Below are 10,948 nucleotides of genomic sequence, written 5' to 3'. Positions count from 1 at the left end.
AATCTGGCCTTTTTTGTGGGCCAGATTCTGCCATCCTTATGCACACCAAGCAGTACTTCATGCCCACTGAAATCAGTGTCACCATTTGCAGAATAAGGTAGTACTATATGTGAGAAAGGATGGCGGAATCTACCACTCTATCAATAGGTTAGCAGCACATTTGTATATCTTGATAAAACAAGATACCTGATTTATAGCATTTGTGTTTGATGTTGTACATAACTATCTCGGTTGTTCACCTTACCACTTTTGGGGATCACTGTAGCATATTTAGACAGCTATGGTGACATTGATAATTGCATGCAGAATGGCTCATCATATGTGTTTTTATTAGCAGTGCTGAAGAGGCTTTCACCCTACTGTGGGCTAAGAACAGCTGATGATATTGGTATGACTCTGCACCTGCACTTCCTTGTTAAAGGTAAGAGAAGCAACAACAGATCAGAGTCTATAGCCCACAAAGATGTGGCCTGTGAATAACGGATGAATAGTGTATCTAAAGAAGAGCAATCTTTGAACTTTGTGATGAACAATTTGAGCAGCTGGCAGGTAGAAAAAATTCCCTTTCCGTCTCACATAAAGTCTTCCCTGTCTTCTCAGTGTCCGGTAGAAGGAGTTTCCATAGGGTGGCAATTGGGCAAGAGTCCCAGATGGACATGTCTGAGCAGCTGTCTGCCTTCAGATCTTACACCTGTTGATTACTGCTACTATTACTGGATATGTGGAGGGCCCTACCAAATTCATGGCCATGAAAAACATGTCCCAGACCGTGAAATCTGGTCTCCCCCATGAAATCTGGTCTTTTGTGTACTTTTTACCCTATACTATACAGATTTCACATGAGAGATCAACATTTCTAAAACTCGGGGTCCCGATCAAAAAGGAGGATGTGGGGGGGGGGCACAAGGTTATTGTAAGGGGGGTTACGGTATTGCCACCCTAACTTCTGCACTGCCTTCAGAGTTGGGTTACTGGAGAGCAGCGGCTGCTGGCCAGGGCGCCCAGCTCTGAAGGCAGCAGTGCAGAAGTAAGGGTGGCAATACCATACCAAACCATCCTTACTTTTGTGCTGCTGCTGCTGGCAGCACTGCCTTCAGAGCTGGGCTCCTGCCTGCTCTCCAGCCACCCAACTCTGAAGGCGCAGAAGTAAGGGTTGCAATACCACGACCCCCCCACCCCCCCCCTACAAAAACCTTGTGACCCCCCTACCAACCGTCTTTGGGGTCAGGACCCTACAGTTACACACCATGAAATTTCAGTTTTAAATAGCTGAATTCATGAAATTTGCTATTTTAAAAATCCAATGACCATGAAATTGACCAAAATGGACTGTGAATCTTGTAAAGCCCTAGATATGTACCATTGCTCAACTTCCTCCACTATCAAACAAGAGAGGGACCTAACCACTAGACTATGAGATATTTTGGGGGTGGTTATCTCAGTCTCTCCTGTTGAAGCTCTTCTACTCTGTATAAATACTTAACTTGGCATTGGAGCAAGGACTGAAACTTAGGTCTGCCGTCTCCCAGGTGAGTGCCCTAATCACTGGGCTACAGAGTCATTCTCACTGTCTTTGGCCCAGCCCTATTCAGATGCAGAGAGAGGGCCCAAGGATCCGCCCTTCCTGCTCACACTCCCGTGCAAGGGTTGGGCACAAGTGCAGTCCTTGTGCACCATTTTTCTGGGGGCAGGGGTAGTAAGCAAGTGCAGAGCTCTGACAGTGGAGCAGAGCTGGCTGGTTACAGGAGGAATGATGTTGCAACCTGTAAGAAGGTGCAAGAGCAGCTATGCTGTTCCTGTCCTCTGTGCCTGCCTGAGTCACAAAGCCCTCAGAGCTCTCACAGTGGTGCAATGTCCATCATTTAGGGCTGTGCTTTGAGGGGGATTTCTCCTTGGTACAAAAGACCAGCCTAAGGCCTATGCACCAATTCCATCTAGAGCTGGTTGAAAGTTGGAATTTCCATTTAAGGGACTTCTTGATATTTTGAAATTTATTTTTGTTTCAAATTGGAACGGAATGCTGGGATCGTATGATGGGATGGATCACTAGATAATTGCCCTGTTCTGTTCATTCCCTCTGAAGCAATTGGTATTGGCCACTGTCGGAAGACAGAATATTGGGCTAGATGGACAATTGATCTGAATCAGTATGGCCATTCTTATGTCAACAAATATTTTTCAGAGTTTCCTGTGAAACGGAAATGCCAAAAAAATTTCATTTCAGAAATGATTCCTCTGGGAATTTTGAATGTCATGTTAATTATTTTTAAATGAGTTCATGATTATGCACTGTTACTACTGATCTACTGTACTATGACTTAAAATAGTTGAAGTATTCTATTTTATTTGTTAATTTTATTTTTAAAATCATTAAGGGCAACCGCTATTTAATCCTGATTGAAACATCATCTTTCCAGCTCAAAGTGTCTCCTGTTTGTGTTGTAATAAACCAGTTTGACACTTGTCAGTGAAAAACTGTTTCAATTAAAATTTTCTGACTAGCTCTATTTAAATCCCATGTAAGCCTTACTTAGAAGGTGCATTGACCTTGGGCTGGTCATCTGCACAGGGGTGCATTTTACTCAAAAAGCACAAGTAAACCTTTATGAATAGAAATACATCTTCTTGCTGAATTTTTCATCCACCTACAAGTTGGGATCCCCAAAGCAGGTGTGAGGCACAGTGGAGGAACATCATGGCAAAGTGCCTGTGCTGTAACTTACCTGTGGCTTCAGGACTTCAGGTTCCTGTGTTGTCATTCTGGAATCTTTCATGGGAGTCAGTTCCAAAGTCAGTGGAAAAAATCCCCTTGATTGGATGAGGCCTATGAACAATAACTTCACTCATATCTTAAGGGGGATTTAAAACCATTCTTATTCTGGACCTAAATCTTTGACAAGGCTTTTTATTAATTTTGCAAAGAATAAATACATTCTGTTACACAGCAAAGTTAAAATAAATATACTGGAGCAGAAACTGGCAATTTTTAAAAGAAAGATTGCTGTGGGAACCTGAACAAACTGCGAGAGAAGATAGAGTGAAATCTAAGTGCTCACAGGAAAATTATTTATTTGGCTAAAGTGACTTCAAACCATGGTAAGGTGACAAAATATCCTGATAAGGCAGAGTGAAGAGTGATCCTATTCAGTTAAAACCTTAACAATGAAAAATATTTTGTTATCACCTTTTCAATAAACAACAAAATTAGTGACACTTGAAGATAATACCTACTGATTCCAGAAAGCAAACTTTTATGGTTACAACTTCATTCTATTTTCAAAACATGCAGGGATGTTCCACCCACCAGCCCATTATGATACTGGTTTCTATAGCAGTGTTACTGCATTGTTACAGGAAACTAATTTGTGGATTTTACTGCATCATTATATGCTGCCAGTTTGGGCCTTGATCCTGATTTTGTTCACATCTTCAACTCACTCATATTGCTGGATATGCAAAGAATACATGATCAGGTTCTACATAACAATTCACATGTACCTGCAATATACATATTGTAGCATGCACTGTCTGATTAGACCTGGCTGAAATTCAGAATTTCGGGTTAGCAGGGAAGTTCCACGTTTTGAAATTTGGTTGCAATAAATATGGACTGAGACCAAATTTTTCAGTTTCCGGTGGCCCAGGGGTTCTGAAAATGTTTGTTTCAGAAACACTGCAATGAAATATGCTCTCTGGATTCCTGGCAGCTGTTAAGTGAAATTAATATGATTAATGATTCTACAGCTGTAATGCGTCCAAAGCTGCCACACAGCCAACTCCAGCAGCAGAGAGGCTGGTAGCTCTGGGAGCCACAACTAAACTGAGAGTCAGGTTACCAGGCAATCAGAGTATGAGACATGCCAGATGGCAGACTGGGAGTCAGGGTCAAGAAGGAGGGCAGATATTGGGAGGTCAGAGTCAGGCAGCAGGATCAGGTAACTCGGGACAGCAGTCCTAAGCAAGGAAAAACCCAGTTTTACTGACAGCTTCCTGGTCCTCTACTTGGTTTAAATAGAAGCAGGGAACCAATTCGGCCGGAGGGTTTCACTTGTCAGCTCCCAGGACTGCAGTCCAGTGACAAAGTTGAGCTTTGAATCTGGGCTATTATTAGAGGTCACTGGGTGGCGCGTTGTCACTTACTAGCTCCAGGCGACGTTGAACCAGGCTTTTTGGGATGGTTCCTATGGAATGCTTGAATTAGAGTAGGGGCATATACATTTTTTGTTGGCTCTCATGGGGACTTCCTCAGGGCCATCTCTCACCCAGTGGATAAAGTTCTGGAACCACCCACATTTATGTTTACAGTCCAGACTCTCATGAACCATGTATTCCTCCTGGCCCTGTACTTATACTGGCGGAGGAGGTGACTGGGTCATAGAATCGTAGAATATTAGGGGTGAAGAGACCTCAGGAGGTCATCTAGTCCAATCCCCTGCCCAAAGCAGGACCAACACCAACTAAATCATCCCAGCCAAGGCTTTGTCAAGCCAGGCCTTAAAAACCTCTAAGGATGGAGATTCCACACCTCCCTAGGTAACCCATTCCAGTGCTTCACCATCCTCCTAGTGAAATAGTGTTTCCTAATATCCAATCTAGACCTCCCACACTACGAGTTGAGACCATTGCTTCTTGTTCTGTCATCTGCCACCACTGAGAACAGCCTAGCTCCATCCTCTTTGGAACCCCCCTTCAGGTAGTTGAAGGCTGCTATCAAATCCCCCTCACTCTGCTCTTCTGTAGACTAAATAATCCCAGTTCCCTCAGCCTTTCCTCGTACGTCATGTGCCCCAGCCCCCTAATCATTTTTGTTGCCCTCCACTGGACTCTCTTCAATTTGTCCACATCCCTTCTGTAGTGGGGGGACCAAAACTGGACACTATACTCCAGGTGTGGCCTCACCAGTGTCGAATAGAGGGGAATAATCACTTCCCTCGATCTGCTGGCAATGCTCTTACTAATACAGCCCAATATGCCATTGGCCTTCTTGGCAACGAGGGCACACTGCTGACTCCTATCCAGCTTCTTGTCCACTGTAATCCCCAGGTCCTTTTCTGCAGAACTGCTGCTTAGCCAGTCAGTCCCCAGCCTGTAGCAGTGCATAGGATTCTTTCTTCCTAAGTGCAGGACTCTGCACGTGTCCTTGTTGAACCTCATCAGATTTCTTTTGGCTCAATCCTTCAATTTATCTAGGTCACTCTGAACCCTATCCCTACCCTCCAGCGTATCTACCTTTCCCCCCAGTTTAGTGTCATCCGTGAACTTGCTGAGCGTGCAGTCCATGCCATCCTCCAGATCACTAATGAAGATATTGAACAAACCTGGCCCCAGGATGACCCCTGGGGCACTCCTCTTGATACCGGCTGCCAATTAGACATTGAGCCGTTGATCCCTACCCATTGAGCCTGACAATCTAGCCAGCTTTCTATCCACCTTATAGTCCATTCATCCAATCCATACTTTTTTAACTTGCTGCCAAGAATACTGTGGGAGATCGTATCAAAAGCTGGAAAGTTTTTCATGTCTGGTTTCAAATTCCATACATACAACACTGGGTGAATCTTCAGAGAGCAGGGTAGTTGAAGTTCCAAAGTGACTGGATTGATCTGTTGCTGGATCCTAAAAGGAAAGTCCAGCTTGGGAGTGGTTCTGTCTGCGGTGGAGATGCTCCATGAAGAGCCATACCTTCTGTCCCATTGAGTAGGTGGGTGCACTGCTGTCAATGCTGGTCTGCATGCCTTTATAGTCTGCTCTCACCTTTTCAAGGTGTTTCCTCACTTCTTCCTGAGCCCGATTAATCCGCTGCACTAGGTCTGAGGTGGCTGGAGTAGGAAAGGATATGGGTAATTGGGAGTGGAAACGGGTGGTACCCACATTTGGTTTAAAAAAGGGAGGAGGGGCTTTGATCCATGGGCATGGTCTGCAGTGTTATATGTAAACACCATGTAAGGGAGAAGCGAGCACCAATCATCCTGGTGATAAGTGATCAAGCATCTCATATACTGCTTGAGGATCTGGTTGGTCCTTTCCATCTGGCCATTGGACTGGCGATGATAAGCAGAGGAAAGACATGTGAACCCTCAGCAGGTGCATAGACCTGTGCCAGATGTAGGCCATGAACTAGGACCCCCTAACTGGAGGTAATGCACTCTGGAAGGCCATAGACATGTGACTAATCCATAGCTGGGCTGGAGGAACTGAAACAGAGCCATCAGAGGGCTATCAACATTGAACAACTCTACCCAGCTAGATCTATGGGGTTGCTACAGGCAGAGCCACTGATGTCTAACAACGCTCTGCGAGCAATCCTACTTGGAGGCTGGAGTGTGGAAACTCCTAGTGGAAGGACCGGAATACAGAAAAAGTTCCACAGACTGCTTTTAAAAATGTGACATGCTCTCTGACAAGAGCAGCCATTTCAACACCAGAACCAGACGACTTAGCAGAAGGAGTGGAGGCAGGAGGGATCTGGACTTCCTGAAGGACTTGGATCAAACCCCAAGACTGACAAAATGGGGTGAGACCAGACTAAGGGGAGGGATTGCATTCAGGAGTTGGTTGTTTTCCCTAGATCTGTAAAGCTCTGCCACTAGGATGACCAGATGTCCCGATTTTATAGGGACAGTCCCAATTTTGGGGTCTTTTTCTTATATAGCTTCCTATTACACCGCACCCCCATCCCGATTTTTCACATTTGCTGTCTGGTCACCCTATCTGGCGCTGTCTAAGAGTAAAATGTGAGTGACTTTAAGTTCCTTTGCAGTAGGGTGACCAGATGTCCCGATTTTATAGGGACAGTCCCGATTTTGGGGTCTTTATCTTATATAGACTCCTATTACCCCCCGCTCCTGTCCCGTTTTTTCACATTTGCTGTCTGGCCACCCTACTTTGCAGAGGCTGTGTTCCTTGATTTAACTGTCACGTGGTCCCCAAATAGTTAATCCAGAGTGTGTGCAGGGGTGGGCTGTGGGAGGGGGGACATGCACAGGAGGCTTGGAAGGACTGAGAGACTGGTTCCAAGGTCTAGAAGGCTAGACTTCAGGGTCTCACTGCCCAAGAAGGGTGCAGACACAGAGTCTTCATCTGGGAGTGTGCTGGAGAGACCCAGAGAGTTGGAACAGTGATCAGTCACAACCAGACCCAGCTGGCTTGGAAGCATGTGGGATTCAAAGATTGGGTCCTGTTACAACAGACTGGTGACCATCTACAATGGAAAGTCAGTCAGGGCTGAAACAACCATTGCTGCACATGTGGTACACAATTTTTATAAATTTATGTGGCCTATCCTCTGTGTGTGTATGTAATAGTAAATTACAGAAATGGTGTTAAATCCCTACATTTTACATGGGGAAATTACTTTACAGTACCACAGTATTGTATACATGTTATAGTTATGTATTTTTCCATTTAAAAAAGATATTGGTAAATGAAAATACATATGGCTAATACTAATGTCTAACATACAACACACATAATCAGTCTTAGATGTGCTAATTTAGCATACGTATTATATTTTAGATTCTAGAGTATATCCCTTTAACCATTATTATTATTATCACTGTGTACTCATTTACCAACATCAGTTTAAGAAAAGAACTATTACCAGAGTAAATTGTAAGCTTGTTTAGTTTTTATTGATTGAGTCTAGATAAGACTTCATAATATGAATGGTCTTTTTCTAGCAGACAGAAAACGTTATCTAATAGTTTGTACTACACTCCTAATGGGGTTATTTTTGTTTGGTGAGTATCTAAGTTACTGCACTTGTTAGGATTCTGCGGTATGTAAATCCAGGCCCATTTACATTATCAGCGAGAAGGCAATTATTCTCATTACTCAGAGAAGTCAGACCAAGTACTAATAGATTTAAATGGTCATGGAGTCACATAGAGAGACTGACTAAAGACTCAGGCCTGCTACTCTTACTCACATGAGAAATCCTCACTTAGTAGGGTGGGACTACTCACGTGAGTAAAGGCTGCAGGATCAGTGCCTAGATGAATCCCAATGATTTTACAGTGGATGCATGCCAAATACAGCAAGTAATGTTCACAGTACCGCATGCACTCCTCTTTAGAGTGAACTTTCAACACTTTTAAAATAAGCTCACAACAATGATAGTGTTGGCATGTTTAGTGGGGCTCGGGGGCAATTTGGTGTAATTCCATAACAATAAAAGTGGTCCTATGGGCACATCAAAGAATTTACCCTAGCAGCATCTTTTGTTATCACTCATTTGCACGGAACATGAAAAAGAGAATGAAGGAGAGGTGAAAGCCTCCATTTCTGAAGATGACAACCTGGGATAAATACTCTGCATTTTTAGCAGATTTTAAACATCACGTGCTTTCATCATCAGTCTAACAGCCTTGGGGACAAAAGTCCCTGTCTAAGTTGCATAACAGAAAAAGGTTGTTACCAGATTTGCCCATTACCTTGGGGTATGCTCTTTTATTCGGGTTACTCTTCTGGGTGGGGGGTGTTTCTGTAATTCTATCAATGTACTGCTTGTGTCATGTGTGTTTTCATATGGAGCTCTGCAAGTCCCCTCCCAATGGAGCTATCCTGCAGGACCTAGGTTCCCTAGGGCTGGGTTGTCTCTCTCTCTCTCTGTGCGGACTGGGTCAATCAGCACTTTCAAGCTGCCCCCCCACCATAAGGATTCATTACTAGAATTGGTCTGATAACTGCTGAGCTGGGTGTGTGCAGGCGTAAGTTCATTAACATCTGGAGCAGAGATCCCCATGATGCAGTGCTTCCCTGCTTTTCTGGTCCTGGAGTTCAGTGCGGTTCTCTGTTCTCCATTCTGTATGCTAATGGAGATGCCTTCCTGTCCCCGCTTTGATTCAGATGAGGCTAGGGGAGTTGTCTTTGTTATTGTCACCCTTGTCAGGAGGGGTCTAGCTGTGTCTCCAATCCGCCCTTCATTGCTCTCTGCAAGTCTTTTCTCTGATCAGTTTTGGTTCAAGAAAGTCTGGTGGGGGGTGTCTTTCATGAGTCAGACAGGCTGTATATTGCGCCCTGGTTCCCCAAGAACACAGAGCTGACTAATATCAAGTCCCGCCGTTGATGGGGTGCTTGCGCTGAGTGAGTATCCCCATCACATCCTTACTCCGTGGTACCCGGTCTGATCTTCCATCCATTGCAGCTGCCGCATCAGTCGTTGTATCCAACAAACCAGCAGAACCAGACCAATTGTTAGTATAATTTGGAAACCAATGATCACCACAATGGGGTGAAGCATGATATTCAAAAGACCTGTTGCACTGGGGCTCCACCCAAGCAAAGTCCCCCACCAGCCTGTGTTTTTAACTGTGGCTAAAATGGGGGAGACCTTGTAGAGCTCAGGATAGGCATTTAACTGTTGTACAGTCCATATAGGCATAGTAAACTTAACATCACAACTAACAATGGTGGTTACATTAACATAAGGCACCATGGGTTGGATCCAATGTCCATTAATCAATACAATATTACATCTTGTCCTGACACACACACATGTTTTACCAACACAGACAATAACATACCCCTCTTCCTGGATAACATTGAAGGAACAGTGAAACTTATTCCCAGGTTACCCATTCATCCCAACCCTTATGGCTAGTTCCAATCAAGGGAGCACATGCACGTGCAATGTAAGAGATATTCATGCCCTCTAAGTGGATTTGAACCTCCTTCAGAGAAGTCTGAGGTTGAAGAACCAAATGTTCTTGTTGATCCAATTTCAACACATGGGGTCCTGAAATTGGGGCTCTTAAACATCAGAGGGGACCAAGGTTTGTGATCAGATAGTCAAAATTTAAAACTGTTTTTTGTTGTTGGCCCAATTTCACTCTGTACAAACCGGGCTCATGCGATCTCTCCGAAATGGCAATATGCCCATAGAATTTGAACCAAATTGCTGGCATAAGCTTGTCACAATGTGTGCCCTTTAATGGAACTACCCAGTCTGGAGGACCTTGCTGAATCAAGTCGTGTCCAGCTAAAGTTCAGCGGTTCCCAGTTTTCAAGGAACCGTGTGATATTCTTGCCTGCTGGCGTGATCAGAGACAGCTGCAGTTCATCCCCAGGTAAAGGAGGTGTCTGAGTTCCAATGACAATGATGACATGTAGGGGCATGGTTGTTCCCCAAACAGTGGAGGAAACCAGGGCTCCCCTGTATCTTCCGTCACCCAGGAGGCTGTCATTGGGTGTGTTTGATGGTGTATGTCCTGTTCAAACTAGTAGCAACGCGCAGGGCCAGGGGGTTGCTCCTATTCCCATAGAAGCCATGCATGTGGCAGAGTAATTTTACTTCCTGGACTCCAGCTGGCAAGCACCTCCAGAAGCTCAGAGGGATCACAGGTACAGCATAGAGCCTGGACAGCATCAGACTCCAGACACTTATGAACAGCAGGGTGCTGGTGCACCAGTGGGATGTCACGGCTCATGTACAGGATCTGTGAGGGGGCAGATAAGAGAGAACAAATTCCCACACTCCTCCCATATATACTAGGAGAATCTGGTACCAATATTACAGGATGAACATGAAGTAGTGACCTATGTGAGGGTGGCCATAATAAGTCAAGGTCCTTTCTGGCCTTTTCCTGTCTTAACATCGGGGTAGGCACTGACCAGCCCGCTCGATGTGTATTTTCCAACGGCCCAAAGCCGTTCCTTCTTGCTAGCCAAGAAGGGCGGCCGTCAGGATGGAGAAGATAATTATACTATTCCTTGAGGGTCAGGTGGTTTATCCCTCCATTCTTTGAGCTGTGAAGAATGAAACCATCTCCGCCAGGGTTTCCCATTTTTTCCATTTAGGATTTCTTCCTGACAAACACTAGGGCTGGCCCGATTTACAGTAAAGCAGGGGCCATCCCAGGTGTGTGTTAAAGAGTGCTCCTTCGCTGAAAACTTTCTGTACATTACTGGTTGGCCTAACTGATACCCGCACAAAATTTTTTGTTACTTA

This window comes from Chrysemys picta, chromosome 8 (genome assembly GCF_011386835.1).
Source record: "Chrysemys picta bellii isolate R12L10 chromosome 8, ASM1138683v2, whole genome shotgun sequence".
Taxonomy (NCBI): Eukaryota; Metazoa; Chordata; order Testudines; family Emydidae; genus Chrysemys; species Chrysemys picta.
This window is presented reverse-complemented; position numbering follows the sequence as displayed.